This window comes from Narcine bancroftii, chromosome 3 (assembly GCF_036971445.1).
Source record: "Narcine bancroftii isolate sNarBan1 chromosome 3, sNarBan1.hap1, whole genome shotgun sequence".
Taxonomy (NCBI): Eukaryota; Metazoa; Chordata; class Chondrichthyes; order Torpediniformes; family Narcinidae; genus Narcine; species Narcine bancroftii.
In genome coordinates this window covers 216,108,915-216,123,055 of record NC_091471.1, presented here as the reverse complement: position 1 = coordinate 216,123,055, position 14,141 = coordinate 216,108,915, and positions in this window count along the sequence as shown.

Here is a 14,141-nt window from a genome sequence, read left to right as displayed (position 1 = left end):
TGGTGTGAGAATAATATCCTGAGTCATAACGTGGACAAGACAAAGGAGATGATTGTGAATTTCAGGAGGATGAAGTTCAACTATCCTTCACTATACATCAACGGTTCCTTTGTGGAGAGAGTAAATGTCTTTGGTGTGCATACAAGGGTCTACCTATCTTGGACTCGCAACACCTCCTCAGTAGTCAGGAAGGCACAACAGCACCTACCCTTTCAAAGGAGGCAGAGGGGGGCAAGTCCATACCGGCCCCCATCTTGACTACCTTTCACAGGAGCACAACTGAGAGGGTCTGTCTGGCTGCATCATTGTGTGGAATGGTAGCTGCAAAGCATCAGACAATACAGATGATCATTAAAACAGTTGAGAGGATATCTCCCTTTATTCTACTGATGACATTTACTGGGAGCCTTGTCTAAATAGGGCTCAAGGAACTTTCAAAGATGCTTTCCATCCAGCACAAACCTCAACACACTACCATCAAGAAGGTGGTACAGGAGCATCAAAATCAGGACTGTCAGGCTGTGGAATAGCATCTTCCCACAGGATGTGTGATGGATAAACTATATCCTGTAACCCAAATATTTGATATATATTAGCTTTGATTAAGATTGTGATGTTTATATACTGCTTTAGTGTGTTTTTTGCATGCACCATGGTCTGGAGAGATCCATCGGGTTGTATCAGATGACAATAAACTTGAACAGAGTGCTGGGACCCTTGCTGTTTGGCATATATATTAATGACTTGATGTCAATGTAAGAGGTATGATTAGTAAGTATGCAGGTAACAAAAATAAAGTGCCATTAATAGTGTGGAGTGTAGTCTTAGGTTACAGACTGACATTGCTCAGCTGGTAAATTGGGCAGGGCCTCAGAGATGGGATTTAATCTTGAAAAGCATGAGGTTCGGGAAAGGAAGTTTAAATGAGGTGCAGCCTTGGTCAGTATAGAGAATCAAAGGAAGCTTGGAATACAAGTCCAAAGATATCTAAAAGTGGCAGCAGATAGATATAGTGGCAAAGAAGGTGTTAAGAACCCTTTTAGCACTGATTTCTTTGGGATTTTTGATCCTTTCAACACATCCTGAGAACTCAGTAAGGTATATAAGGACTTTGATGAGGCAGACCTCAACAGACTATGGCAGAGGCCATGTCGCTGGCTCTACACAAAGCTTTGAAACACATGAACAGCAAGGATGCATACATCAGGATGATCTTTATCGACTACAGTTCAACATGGAACACCATCATCCCCTCAAAACTGATCAGCAAATTCCAAGACCTGGGATTCAACACCCCACTGGGTAATTGGATCATGGAATTCCTCACCTCTAGACCACAATCAGTGAGGATTGGGAAGAACATCTCCCCCACAATCTCCATCGGTATCAAATTATCATTAGGGTGTGTTCCTATATCCTTGCTCTACTCAGTTTAGGCCTGCAACTGTGTAGCGCAGTACAGCAGCAACACCATCTAGCAGCTCACTAACTATACCATGGTAGTGGGTTGTATGGAAAAAGGGTGATCAGTCAGCATGCAGGAAGGAGGTTGAAAACTTGGCTGAATGGTGCAACAACAACAACGCAATGTCACCGGGACCGAGGAGCTGATTATTGACTTCAAGAAGGAAAAAACCAAAGGTGTATGATCCAGTGATCATTGGGGGATCAGAGGTGGAGAGGGTGAGCAAATGTAAGATCTTGGGAGTCACTACCTTGGAGGATCTTTCCTGGACCCAACTCACTAAGGGCATTGCCAAGAAAGCACATCAGCGCCTCTACTTCCTCAGGAGTTGGCGGCAGTTTGGTATGACATCGGAAACCTTAGCAAATTTCATCTTTCGAGCAGCTCGGTGGAGGGGGGAGGAACCTGCAGATGCAGTGATGGTCAGATGTTTTCAAAGAATGGGACTGAAAATAAAGTAAAATGCTTTAAAGTTTATGTATTCATCCAATTAAAGTTTGTTCAGTGTAATCACAGAATCATATGTTTTGTCTTTTGTATTTTAAACTGTTTATTCCTAATGCAGGTGTATTAGTTAGGCCATGGAATTTAGGAAGATGGGGGGAGATTGAAACAATTTATTGAATGTTGAAGGGCATGGACAGAGTAGATGTAGAAAGGTATTTTCCCTTGGTGGGAAAGTACAGGACAAGAGGGCACAACTTCAGGATGGAAAGGTTCGAACAGAGATGCAGAGGAATTCCTTAAGGCAGAGGTTGGATTTGTTGCCACAGGAGGTTGTGGATGCCAAGCCATTGGCAGAGATTGATAGATTCTTGACTTGCAAAGGCAAAGGTTATGAACATAAGACTGGGCAGTGAGGCTGAGTGGGAAATTGGATACGCTCATGATTAAATGGTGGGGAAGAGCTCCTAATACTTATGGTGAAGCAAAAGTGTCAGCGCGCGTGTGGTGAGTGGATTTCCCCAGCAGTAGCTCCTCTTGTGGTTCAAGTATAATTGGCACATTGCACAGAGCAGCAGAAAGAACTTATCATGATTCAACCAGAGCCCAGTGCTGTGACCTGCAGGATTCACCTGCCATTTTGACATCAGGCAAATGGCATCCTCCCCTTGGTTAGGCAAAAGTGGAAGGCCACGCACGGGCTCCCCCCTCCCCTAAAAAAAGTGATGATTTTGGAGATATTGTCATGGGGGCTGAGCCTGCAAATCTTACAAATGATCCTTTCAGACATCACTGCAAGAAGCTAGGATGAGAGTGTGTCTTCACAAAAATAATTCATGGAGCTGCCTGAGTGGCTGTAAATGCAACGCTGCCACTGGTGTTGACCCGGGAGAGTGGAGACACAGCTCTGCTCCACAGGGTCTAACTGCCAAATTTTAATGTCTGGGAATCTTTTACAAGGTCTATTTAAATCCTGCAAACTGCTGGGTATGTGCCTCAGACACGTGTTGGGCAGTGGACCCAAAGCGGTTGCAGACTCTATGGACTAGTGCAGGGCGCCAGAATCAGGGCGAACCCGCCCCCCCCCCCCCCATTGAGAATGAAAGGAGAGGAGATGACCTTACAGGAAGGTGACCACAGTGGCGCACTAGTGAGGTGCGCAGTGACTGATGGATCCACACAGGCTGCATGCAGTCAGGGACTGGCAGTCGAGGGCCTCACAGAATTGCTGAGGTCAAGAAATACCCCAAGCGCTGAAGGCTTCCTGATCGTGTTGGACGTTTGGGTCTGGAGCTCGGGTTGCCGACTTATCAATCAAGGGTCTGAGACACGGCACAGGCTGTGGAAGCGCTGAAGGTGAATCAGCGGACACCCAGTGACTCTCAGGTACTTCTTTTGCTTCTCTTTCATGTATTGTAAGGGCCACCGGGCAATGCTAATGGGGATTATGGCTTATGGCTGGTAAAAGGCAATTTTGTGTAATATTACATTTTCTGTCTGATTACATGACAGTAAAGGAATCTTGAATTCATGCTCATCTACCGTGTTTCTCAAAGTGGAGATGAGATGGAATGCTGACCTCCAAAACGTCAGTACTCACCTCCGTCTGTGCGGTATCCCCTCGTGGCATGATCTTCCTCCTCGCCATACTGTCAGTGGATAATCATCAATGTGACAAGTCTTGCATCGCTGCTTGGACTTTACTGGCATGCGTAGTTTCCAATAAACATTGGTAATGCATTGAATTTTGCCTTCACCGAACTTTGACCATGCTAACATACACTAAAGAATACCCCACCTCAGCTATAGCAAAACATACGCAAGTTAATCATCTAGGAATAAAGTTACAACTTTAATGGGCTTCATGCACAAATTCCATTTATCTTCTGCAGTTACTTTCTCTTTACTGAGCTATTTTCCTTCTAAATTATCTCACCTTTTAAAGCTCAAAACTCTTCCAACAATGATCTTTTTTCATAAATTCTTACATACTGTCATTTTCATTTTCAATGTTTTAACGTGGATAAAGACTTCATTACCTCCCTGTCACACCAGTCAGTTACAAGTTTCTTCACAGTTGTCAGTGTGATCCAAATCTCGACAGAAGTGCAGCAGCCGAGACTGCAAAAAGTGACTGACTCATTTTATTACAAAATGGTTCACCTCACATGTTTCTCTGAGGAAATTGTATTATATTGGGATGAAATTCCATTACTGTCATCACACAGATATTGCCATGATTTTGTCTGTCAGACTGCAAGGCAGAACCAATTGTTGCCCTGTTCCAAAAAATTCTTCCACTTACTTGTTCCAGTTTCTCTGTCAGGAGAGCTATTAAAGGATGGATCTTACATGAAGCCATTAAGGATTTTCATCTGAGCTCCAGTTATATTTTCTTCCCACTGTTCTTCCCACTCTCACAGAATCACAAATGGCAATGAGGGAGCGCACAGGAGGGAGAGAGAGCAGCTCGTTGAGTGGTATCACACCAACAACCTTGCGCTCAATGTTAGAAAAACCAAGGAGATGATTACGGATTTCAGGAAGAGGTCAGGGGAACATGACCCAGTTCTCATCGAGGGCTCTGTAGTGGTTAGAGGGTCAAGAACATAAAATTCCTGGGTGTCAATATCTCTGAGGATCTGTCCTGGAGCCTCCACATTAATGCAATCACAAAGCAGGCTCGCCAGCCGCTTTAATTCGTGAGGTGTTTTAGGAGATTTAATATGTCACTGAAGACACTCAAAAACTTCTAAAGGTGTACCATGGAGAACATTCTGACTGGATGCATCATTATCTGGTATGGAGGCATCAAATCTGAGGATAAGTAAAAGCTCCAGATGATGGTTAATTCGGCCTGCGACATCACAGGCACCAGACTTCACTCCATCGAGGACCTATACATGAGGCAGTGACTTAAAAAACCAGCCTCTATCCTCAAAGACCCCCCACCACCCAGGCCATACTCTCCTTCATTCTGCTACCATCATGAAAAAGGTACAGGAGCCTAAAGACAAGCACTCAGCGGCACAAGGACAGCTTCTTCCCTGCTGCCATCGAATTCCTGAATGAACCAAAGACACTGCCTTACTTTTTATGCAGTAGTATTTTTATATCTATATTATTGCTGTAAGATGGTTCGTAATATGAATGTTGGCACTGTGACGCTACAGGAAAACCACGAATTTCATGACTTGTTCATGACAATAAAATCTGATTCTGATTCATTCAAACAGCTGAGTTAAGCTACACCAAATATCAATACATGATGATTAACTTGCATATGTTTTACCTGAGATGTGTATTCTTTAGAATCATAGAACACTACAGCACACAAAACAGGCCATTCGGGTCTCTAGTATGTGCCAAAACATTATTCCGCTAGTCCCACTAAGCAGCACCCATTCCATAACCCTACAGACCTCTCCCATCCATGTATCTATCCAATTTATTCTTAAAACTTAAGAGTAAGTCCGCATTTACCACATCAGGTGGCAGCTTGTTCCACACTCCCATCACTCTCTGAGTGAAGAAATTCCCTCTAATGTGCCTCCTAAACCTTTCTCCTTTCACCCTAAAGCCATGACCTTTTGTATTTATCTCTCTTAATCTAAGTGGAAACACCTATTTGTATTTACTCTGTCTATACCCTTCCTAATTTTGTGAACCTCTATCAGATCTCCCCTCATTCTTCTTCGCTCCAAGGTATAATGTCCTAACCTGTTTAATATTTCCCTGTAACTTAACTCCTGAAGGCCTAGCAACATCCTAGTGAATCTTCTCTGCACTCTTTCAATCTTATTGATATCCTTCCTGCAATTTGGCAACTAGAACTGAACAAATTTGGCCTCACCAATGACTTATACAAGTTCACCATAACATTTAAACTCCTGTACTCAATACTTTGATTTCTGAAGGCCAAGATGCCATAAGATTTCTTCACAACTCTGTCTACCTGTGACACCACTTTCAGGGAATTATGCATCTGTATTCCCAAATCCGTTTGTTCCTCCGCACTCCTCAGTGACCTACCGTTTACTACATAAGTTCTACTTTGGTTTGTCCTTCCAAATGCAACACCTCACACTTGTCTGCTTTAAATTTCATCTGCCATTTTCTGGCCCATTTTTCCAGTTAGTCCAGATCCCTCTGCAAGCTTTGAAAGCCTTCCGGGCTGTCCACATGTCCCCAATCTTAATGTCATTAGCAAATATGCTAATCCAATTAACCAGATTATCATCCAGATCATTGATATAGACAACAAACAACAATGGTCCTAGCACCGATCCCTGAGGCACACCACTAGTCACAGGCCTCCAGTCTGCAAAGCAATCATCCTCTGTCTTCTCCTATTTGGCCATTTTCGAATCCAGTTTATAACCTCTAAGTGGATACCAAATGACTGAGCCTTTTGAACTCCCTTGTGGGACTTTGTCAAAAGATTTACTAAAGTCCATGTAGACAACATCCACAGCCTTTCCTCCATCAACTTTCTTGGTAACCTCCTCAAAAAGCCCTATATGATTTGCTTAACACAACCTACCACATACAAAGCCACATTGATTATCCTTAATCATCCCTTGGCTCTCCAAATACTTGTATATCTGATCTCTCAGAACACCCTCCAATAATTTACCTCCTACTGATGTCAGGCTCACCAGCCTGTAATATCCTGCTTTACCTTTGGAGGCCTTTTTTTTTAAATATTTTTACGGATTTTAATAAAGAAGCTATACAACAAATCTCTATATGTTCCATGCCTCTACTGCTTGTTTCCCTCCCTTCCGTATACACTATGCCAGTTTCCTGAGTAAATACTGATGGCAAAAAAAAGTTTAAGATCATCCCCATCTCATGAGGCTCCACACATAGACAACCATTCTGATCTTCCAGGGGACCAATTTTGTCCCTTACCATCCTTTTACTCTTAACATACTTGCAAAAGTAACCTCATGTCTTCTTCTTGCCTTCCTGATTTTCCTAAAGTATTTTCTTACATTTTCTATACTGTTCTAGCATCTCATTTCTCCTTGTTGCCTATGCCTGCTATACACCTCTCTCTTCTTCTGAACTAGATTACTAATATCCCTTGAAAACCAAGGTTCCCTGTGCCTGTTAACTTCACCTTTACTCCTGGCAAGAACTTGCAAACTCTGCGCCCTCAAAATTTTACCTTTGAACACCTTCCACTTACTGAACTCATCCTTGCCAGAAAACAAATTATCCAATCCACTCTTCCTAGATCCTTTCACATTTCCACAAAATTGGTCTTTAGTGTGCGTTAGGATTGTTAACGTTCAGTGAAGGTAAAATTCAATGCATTACCAATATTTATTGGAAACTACACATGCCAGTAAAGTCCAAGGAGTGATGCAAAACTTGCCACATTGATAATTATCCACTTCCAGTAGGGAGAAGAGGTAGATCATGCCACGAGGGGATACCTCACAGACAGAAGTGAGTACTAACATTTTGGAGGTCAGCATTCCATCTCATCTCCGCTTTGAGAAACATGGTAGATGAGCATAAATTCATGATTCCTTATTGACATGTAATTATACAGAAAATGTAATATTACATGAAATTGCCTTTTGCCAGCCATAAGGCAAAGGGTCCCCATTAGCATTGCCCAGTGCTTCCTGCAGTATGAGAAAAATAGAAGCAAAAGGGAATCCCTTCACAGTCATGGGGCGTCCGTGGATTCTCCTCCAGTGCTCCCATAGCCTGTGCAGTGTGTCAGACTCCTGTTTGATCCGTCGGCAACCCGAACCCCAGACCCAAACGATCAGGAAGCCTTCAGCACCCCAGCCCTTTGGGATCCCTTCTTGCCCTCAGCACCCTCATGAATTCCACTTCTGAACGGATGATATCCATTTATGACTGAGAAATTCTGGCCCATCAACATTCAATTCCAAAGAAATCAATAGAACTAAGCATTCAGGAGACAAGTGCAGCTGATGTCCATACAATTCATGCCAATGACCGAGACAAATTCTTCATCTTTACTTCAACGCGAATGACTGAGGATTCCACTTGACTGGACACATGGTTGCAGATGTTCAGCTGGTGCCTGCACTTTCCACTGAATTTTAAATTTTGACATACAGCACGGTAGCAGGTCATTTCAGTTCACACAGTTAACACCCAATTAACCTACACGCCTGGTATGTTTCAAACACTGGGTAGGAAACCAGAGTCCCCGGGGAAAACCCATGCAGTCACATGGTGAATGTACAAACTCCTTACAGACAGGTGGGATTCGAAACTCTAGTCCCAATTGCTGGTGCTGTAAAGGCGTTACGCTAACTGCTATGCCAACCATACTGCCCCTATCTACGTGACTTCCAAGCATACTTGGCCACTTGATCATGCTTTGTATGCTTATGTTGAGTGGAAGACCTCTGTGATGCTTTGGTAACTATATCAATGATCTGGATAATAAGGAAACTATGTAGCCTTGGACCGATCTTGTGACGTTCCTCTTGGTACTTGTTGTGTTCAAGAATAGGTTTGATGGATTCAAAGACAATCAAGGCTGGACATGTGTTATCAACAAACAGTGGGCTTTATTTGCCCAAAGGGGAATTCACAAAAAGGGCACACTGACAGACTTATGTACACAGCACACAAGCACAGTATACCGAGAAACAAGGGTTTAACTTCTTAAGCACCCACCACCCACTGGCACGGTATATCGCATAACTAACTATTACATCCACATCAACCTGCTCTTCAGGGTCACCGCTGCTCAGGATCTGGCATGAGCCAATTGAGTCAGCCCTCCAGAGTTGTCCGTGGCTCACAGCCTGCAGTTCAGCAATGGTCACAAGTGTGAACACATACTCAGCAATAATACACAAATCACTAACTACACATCAGTGGTGAACAATTCATTGCTAAATATTCTCAATTCCTGATTGGGAGCACAAGGGTTAAAGCACACAGTCCCATCAACTCTCTCTCTAGCAAGCACAGCACACTAACAAACAGTAAATTAATTACAACTAACAAATATATCAAATGAACCTGGTCTCCAGCACTGCCCACAACTCGGGATCCAGGAGAGGCCCATTGCATTCAGCCCTCTGGAGCTGCCCATAGCCTGCAGTTTGGAGTTCAGTGATGGTCTCCATGCTGTAGTAGCAGCAAACCAAGAGAGAGAGAATGCAGAGACTGCACATGTTAGGCTTTCCATCCACGAGTGTCACCCTCACCTATGGGCAGATCTGATGTTTGATTGGCAGGTGGCGTGACTTAAGGCCAGGCTCCAGCTAGATATCACATGCCATCCACATTCACACCAAATTCCAGACGGAGAGGCTACATTATTCTCACAATTCACACACCCACCATATTCCAGAGAGGCTACATGACCCTCCACAATCCACACTACAGTACCCAATAGCCTCATCTTTTACAATTAATTCCGGCAACTTCCCAACCACCAACATCAGGTTAATAGGTCTATAGTTTCCTTTCTGCTGCCTTCTTCCCTTCTTAAACAGTGGAGTGACATTCATGATTCTCCAGTCCTCTGGAACCATGCCAGAATGCATTGATTCCTGGAAGATCATTAACCAATGCCTCCACAATCTCTGCAGCAACCTCATTCAGAACCCAAGGGTGCATTCCATCCGGTCTGGGAGACCTATCTGCCCTTAGACCATTTAACTTCCCAAGTACCTACTCTTTCATGATCTTGACAGTACTCACTTCACTTCCCAGTGTCCCTTAGGAGCTCGGTATGCTACTAATGTCTTCTACCATAAAGCCTAACCCAAAATATTCATTCATTTCCTCTGCCATCTCCTTGTCTCCCATTACAATCTCTCCAGTGTCATTTTCTAATGGTCCTATGTCTACTCATGTCTCTATTTTTCTCTTTACATACTTAAAAAAAACTTTTTAGAATCCTCCTTGATATTATTTGCTAACTTCCTTTCTTAATTTGTCTTTTCCTTCCTAATCACCTTCTTAGTTGCCTTCTCTAAGTTTTTTAAAGTCGTCTATCTTCCCACTTATTTTGCCACCTCTTTTTGCTTTTACTTTGGCTGTAACTTCCCTCGTTAGCCACAGTTCTCTCACTTTTCCATTCACAACTTTCTTTTGTTTTGGTGTGTACCTGTCCTGCTCTTTCCTCATTTTTTTTGCAGAAACTCCAGCCTTCCCCATGAGGGTGCTTTTGCAATTGACTTTGGCCAGATCCTCTCTCATGCGACTGTAATTTCCTACACTGCACTGAAATATTGACATATTGCACTTCAGCCTCTCCTTTTCAAATTTCACAGTGAACTCAATCATATTATGATCACTGATTCCTCAGGGTCCCTTAACATTAAACTCTCTAATCACAGTATCCAATCCAGAACAGCCCATCCCCTGGTGGGCTCATCAGCAAGCTGCTCCAAAAAGCCATCCCATTCTACAAACTCTCCATCTGGGGATCCTGCACTTACCTGACTTTCCCAATCTACTTTCCTGCTAAAATCCCCCATGATTATTGTACCATTGTCCTTCTGGGATGCCATTTTAAATTTCCTGTTGTATTTCGTAGTCCACATTCTGCCTGCTGTTTGGAAGCCTGGATATAACTGCCATTAGGGTCCTTTTACCTTTACCACTCCTTAATTCACCCCATAAGGATTCTGATCACATGTCACTTCTTTCCAATGATTTAATATTGTTGCTTACCAGCAGAGCCACACCACCCACTCTGCCTACCTGCCTAACCTTTCGATACACCGTGTATGCCTTGGACGTTCAGCTCCCAATGACACCCATCCTTCAGCCACGACTCAGTAATGACCACAACGTTGTTCCTTCCAACTTGTGGCTGTACATCCAACTTGTTTCTAATTCTATGTGCATTTAAATACAATACACTTAAGACAAGTTTTATTTTTATGCTCAGAGTCCCTGTCATCCCTCCGGTTGCAATTTTGTCCCATCACCAGCTTGTCATCTTTGCTGCACTACTTTTGGTTTATTTCTATTATGCCCTTTATCAGCTCTCACACTCTGGTTCCCATCCCCCTGCAAAATTAGTTTAAATCTTCCTTAACAGCCATATTAAACCTGCCTGCCAGTATTCTACTTCTCAGCTTCCTTCCTAATTCCTTGTATTCTCCTTCAGGACATCCATACTGATCTTTCCTATGTCATTGGTACCAACGTCTACCGAGACTTCTAGCTGTTCACCCTCTCTCCTCAGAATGTTTTGGACCTGAAGGGAGCAGGGTTGCCAGATTTGGCACCAGATCAAAAAAAAGTGCTAATCGAACCAAAAAGAGCTGATTCAAAAGAGGTAAATCTGGCAACCCTGCCTGGGAGGCAACACACCATCCGGGTGCCTTTATCACGCCCACGGAATCTTTGATTGGGGTATTTGAGCGGCCTACCCTCGTGGGCCATAAGGGCCTGTTCCTGTGATGTATGTTGAAATTAAAAATAAATTTTTTTTAAATCCCTAGTTTTGGAAGGAAATTCCACACCACTTTGGTCCTATTGTCACGAGTTCACTATAGTCACCAGCTACTTTTTCCAACCCATTCTTTATAAAAATACCCAAAATTCACTTATCTTAACCAAGCTTCTAGTCATTCATCTCAATGACTCCCTATTTCTCTCAGCACTTGTTATTCTGTCGGCTATTTATAATGTGTCTTGGGATTCTTTCTACATTACAGGCACGATATAAGCTTGCTGAATAAAATGAAGGGAAACAGATTGTGAAATTGTTTAAACAAAAACAAAATATCCAGCATAGTGCAATTAACATTCACTTTGCATTTCACTACTGAGTGCAGTTTGAATTTAACAGCTTCAATGCATAATCAATGGACTAAATGTTTTACAGAAAAGCATTCTCATAAATGCTTTATAATTTGAACATGCTTCAACAAGTACCCTTCTTGTAAGATGACTTGTTGATTATGTCAGATCCTTGACTGTTTGCATCAGCTTATAATGTGGCAGAGGGCGCCAGAAACAAGAACATCCCCCATTGAGTAGGAGAAACCTGGGAGACGATCCTACAGGATGGTGACAATGGCAGAGAACCAGCGAGGAGCTCAATAGCTGAGGGACCAATACAGGCTGCTGGCTGCCGGAGACTGGCTCATGTGAACCAGATATCAGAGCTGCGATTCAAGAGAGTGCTGAGGATAGGAAGGGCTCCTGAAGGCTCTCAGGCACTGAAAGCTTCCTGATCGTATCAGAGGTTTGGATCTGGAACTCGTGTTGCCAATGGATTGACGTGGAGACTGTGTGGCTACAGATGCTGAGGGAGCACTGGAAACAAATCCACAGACACTCAATGACTCTGAAGGGACTCTGTTTTGCTTCTCTTTTTTACTGTAAGGTGCGCTGGGAAATGCTAATATTGAATCTTTGTTTGTCTTATGACAGTCAAAAGTTAAAGTTACATTTTTAATGCATTATTACGTGAGAATAAAATGAAGCTTGACAAACAGTTTAAAGAACATCAATGGTTGAGTGATCAGAAATGAGACACTGTTCTGGCTTTGAAATTAATACATTTAAGTGGGTTTAAATCTGAATTGAGAAAGATAATTATTGTTTGTTCCTGTTGATAATGACATAGAATGCACCATCGATCACTGACTTTCGATTTCAGTCGTCTCCAAGTCCACATTTCTCTGCTCTGTCCATTTTACTATCCTGACTTACTTCACAGATCTAGTCATCACTATCCTTTCCTTTAATAAATCGATTTGCCAACTTTATCCCACATCTGAGACCAAGTCATTTACAAAAAAAAGAAAAGCAAATAAAAAAGGAAAGGAAGCTTGGGGAAGAGAATTGTTCCCCTTCAGGGAAACATCCGGACTTTGCCACACTTCCTTTTTAAAATCTCTTTTAAAATTTAGACATACAGGTCCTTTCAGCCCACTAGCCCGTGCCGCCCAATTACACCCAATTAATCTACATCCTCCAGTACATTTTTGAAGGGTGGGAGGAAACTGGAGCACTCAGAAGAAATCCTTGCAGATTCAGGGAGAAAGTATACACTCCTTATGGACAATGCGGGATTTCAACCCATGTCCCGATCGCCCTGTGGCAGAATTTGGAATGTTTTTAGCAGTACATCAGTATTTGGGGTTGGAAGGTTGAGAGGCAATATTATGCAAGTTAATATTTTCAAGCGACTTTAGTATGGAATTGAGCATTTACGGATTATCTATAATGCAAAGGGCAGAGAGAAAAATATGCATTTTTCTGATTTCAAAACTGCTTCAGAAAACATCTTGTGCACGAGGTAACATTTCCTCTTTCCAAATGAATGGTTCATGTTGCCATTGCAGTTTAGCATAAATTCAGGAGAAATTTTACAATGTGAACCAATTATCAGCAGGATTTCAATGACGAAAAAAATTCAAACTCAATTTAATCCATTCAATCCCAATAATAGTTTGAAGCCCATGTAGTCCTGTAAAAGGACAGTGTGTTTACTGTCATATCACTCAATTCATTTGAAATCATTACAAGAACCTCCTTCAGTATGAAAAGACAGAGAAAATGTATAATCTGTCACTGTCCTTGTTTTGTTTCCTGTTTGTTTCACCTGAGACAGATAACATTCAATTTCACAGCAAAGCATGAAATATGGATCGAGCAAGCTTTTAAAAACAAAATAAAATTGCTTAATCTTGGAGCTCATTAAATTATTTCAAGCTCTTTGAAATGATATTTCAACCTAAGGATCAAAGAATATTCACAATCAGCCTCCAAATTAAGAAATAATAAGATGGGCACTATTAATACTTACTTTGGGAGAGTGTCCAACATAAGCAATGAAATGAAGCCTCATTCTCAGTAACATTGTAAAACTGAACAGCCTGGAGCTCATTATCACTGTTAGATTATGTTAAATCAAAGGAATTTCTTTCCCCTGCAGATTAAAATTGCACGAGGAACTTCATCATGGTTGCAGACCTGTTCCTCTGAGCATCAGAGCGTTTTCATTAGATATAGCAGACTAATAAACAAGATGCATCTCCCTAATTACAACTTAATGTGAAACTGTTGTAAAGGGAGTGGAGGCAAGTCCACATGTGGTTGTCAGAATCCTTTTAATAATTACTGATTTATTATGCATAACAGGAAAAACCTATTCATTAAAATATTCATGGTCATGCCCCAAGTAAGTGTAATGAACTAACATGATGAACTGAACCTTTCTATCAAAAGCACATTAATGACAGACACCGAA